Source organism: Rhagoletis pomonella, unplaced genomic scaffold, assembly GCF_013731165.1.
Source record: "Rhagoletis pomonella isolate Grant_MI unplaced genomic scaffold, Rhpom_1.0 Rhpom_scaffold_00002, whole genome shotgun sequence".
NCBI lineage: Eukaryota > Metazoa > Arthropoda > Insecta > Diptera > Tephritidae > Rhagoletis > Rhagoletis pomonella.
Genome location: NW_023458556.1, coordinates 9,678,527 through 9,682,010, shown reverse-complemented (window position 1 = coordinate 9,682,010; position 3,484 = coordinate 9,678,527).

Genomic DNA, 3,484 nt, shown 5'->3' with positions numbered 1-3,484 from the left:
TCAACTGGTTGGCCGATAAATCAATGCGTGTGTAGGGCCTTTTATAGGGCCTCACCAAAAAAAAAGAGTTGCGGTTTTCCACCGGAATTATAATATTTATTATATTGTGGCTGGACCGATGTGAAAATACTTCTTAGAATCTCATTCAGGCAGATTCTGCAATTCACTTCCGAGTGAATTTCAATCAAATTCGCAGGGGTTGAAATTCACTCGGAAGTGAATTGCAGAACCTGCCCGATTTTGTAGATTCCGTTGATAAAATTAGAAAGAAAAATTGACCTTGAACTTCTAGCTTAAACTCTTCTATCATACGAGGTGATATTTTGGGAAAAATATTTTTAAAAAGCAACATCATTTTTGTTTATAAAAAACTCGACTTTTGTATGTACATATTTTCCATTCCGTCCAGCTCATTCATACACTTAATAATTCCGATAGAAAATCCGTATCGATTTTTTTGTTTGCATGGCAAATTATACATATATGTATTAGGCAAGTTCTTGGGAATGTGCGTTTTAACTTTTGTACGCAATAAGCTCCACTATAAAACCATTCAAACTTATTCATTAATGTTCGTTGTACACGAAATTTCCGTCCTTATCAGGAGGATAACTGCTCTCATTTAAAAGTCAATCTTAATGCTTACGCGTGTACTCACACGAACAATTATACGTATTTAATAGTAAAGTACAATTATTTCGCCATTTACCAAACTACGCCTAAAATTAACTCACACAACCAGACAGCGCCAAATATGAAAACCATAGAACGCTTTAACTATGTATGTCGTATTTCACATTTTTTTTTTTTTTTTTATACAAAAAAATATGGATTCATCTACTGATACGCTTTGAAAATGTGTATTATTGCTAAGGTAGGTGTGTAAGGGTTCAACCAGCATTAAATACACATTAGCTTTCCGCTCTCACTCGATTAGTTGAAGTGAATTAATTATTTGCTATTTCAGCATATCAATGAATAAAACATGTTTAAAATTATACAATAAAAAAATAAAAGCAAATTAAAAATTTATAAAATTTAGTTGTGTTAAACTATTTTCAATTAGAAGGTATCCATTACACTTTTAAAAGAAATTGCATGTATAGGGAATTTTAAACTAAAAAAAAAAAAAAAGGAAATTTAAATGAAAATGAAAAAGTTATCGCAGGCTTTAGCTGAATAGCTTGGTATTGCAAATTAACAGTACAAAAATCGTGCTAAGTATTCGTGTATAATTTTTTACAATGAATAGCTTTTATTTACCGAGAGCTGATAGTTATTCATATTCTTATGCAACCCAGAATATACAACAGCGTAAATCTTTCCCAATATACTTAGGTATGTATGTAAGTATTTATGTATGTTAATTTTAATTCAAAGTAATTCTAATTATACTATATTAAAGTGCAAACTTATTGAGTCAAACTAATAACAATAATGAATCAACTAATTATATCAAATTTTCCAATAAAAATAGTTTAATATTGCCTTTCTCTTTAGCGAAATTACGCCAGTTTTTCATACTCGTACCAATTGTATACCGGTCTTTCTGCACTTGGTCCTTCCGTTGTGTTCGTGGATGTCCTTGGTTTCATTTGTCACGCATGGATGGCGAGTTGGAGAAAACTTTCCCAGGAGCGTCTTCACTAGCTCATACTTCCTCATACATATTCGACATCAAACTTTCGCGAGACGCACGTTTTCAATTGGAATGATTAGGATCGCAGCTCCTCTGGTGAAACGAATTTTCCTTCTATCACAACTTCATTAATTTGATGTATTTTATTTATGATTTATTGCGTACGAATTTTCGTCATGCCTTGCCAAATTTAGATACCGTTAAAGTGACTTTGTGGAAATTTCGATGCTGGTATTTTATGCTGCTTCTTCTTCTTCTGAGACCAAAAACATCTCCGATTTCCTCTATCCTTTTGCGCCATTCATGGATGCCGAGTTAAAGGATCTTTTCACTGGAGTCTCGTCACTCATGCGTACAATACGCCCAAGCCAGCAACACGGTTATATTTTTATGCGCTTAACTGTGTTCAGGTCGTTTAAAAGCTTACACCGTTTGTCATTCCATCTTCTTCGTCACCCGTCGCCCACGCTAACAGGACAATTATAGATTTATAGATTTTAAAGAAAAATTAATATGGAGAGTCTTTATTAGAGCAAGAGGACCCAAATCAACTATTTTTAGAATTTTTGTCTGTCTGTCTGAATACTTGAACACGCATCAACCGAAAACTAATACATGGCATTGAAAGCAATTTTCACCGATGTATTTCTAGAGGTCTAACTTAAAATATAGCAAGAAAAAATGTGAGAGTTGCCACATTTTTGAAAATTTCAGTTAAGTAAATTGATAAGTTAAAGTAAATATTGCAATATGGCTTTCAAACGAAAGAAGTTTAAAAAAAAACTTACAGCCGAAAATATTTCTTTAAGGTTACCACCTGTTTGAAAATTTTAATTTAATTTAATTGATAAGATAAATGGAATATTGCAATATGGATATCAAACTGAAGAGATTTAGGAAATTTTACTGCCGAAAATATTTTTGGGGAGGGTTGCCAACAGTTTAAAAAATTTCATTCAATTAAATTGATAAAATAAATATTAGAATACGGGTATTAAACTGCACACAAATACGTTTAAGAATCAGTGAAGCACGCTGGGTATTTGCTAGTTGTAAATGTAAGCATTTTTTATACTATAGGCTGCTTCCATAGCTTTGTTATACAAATAAAAGTAGCGAGTATTGCCAGTAGTCTTTTTTTTTTGCTTGTGCCAAAAGCTACACCTAGTATACGTAAATATACTTCATTCCCAAACCATTTTTGCTTAGAAGACCCAAAACCAAAATAACTGCCAGACTATAGAAGAGACAGCAGACATAAAGTGCGTGCGAATAGCGAAGCAGACTAAGGCTAAATATGCGTAGTCGGCCGGTAATTGTTAACCCAGAAACAAGTAAATATTTTATGCTTTGCCTTGTGTGACCGCGTGCGTACATTAAACTCTCGGCCACCTTGAACCTTGTTACAGAGCATCAAGGTATGAAATTAAAAAAAAATACAATTCATTACGCATTGAGGTACAATGAATGTTTATATGTATTAAGTATATGTATGTATGTATATATATGCACATAAATACACATAGGTTAATACATTAATTTAGTATCTATCAACCACCAAAGAATAATAATGCCAAAATTCTTCGACGTTGCTGTGGAAAGCGAGAAAAATCTCAACATTTTCAAGCAAAAAGAAAATATTAGAATAATATTTTGGAGAAAATTAATTGTTTATTACCACGGAAAATGCATAAACACAATAAACATTATTTTAGAAAACAATCGTCCACACGTTTTAGTGAAGTTTATAAAAAAAAAAACGAAAGCAATAATAACAAGTAAGAGCAGCGCTGTCTTCGGCTATGCCGAAGGCTTCATACCTTTCATGAACATCTGCAAATTTTA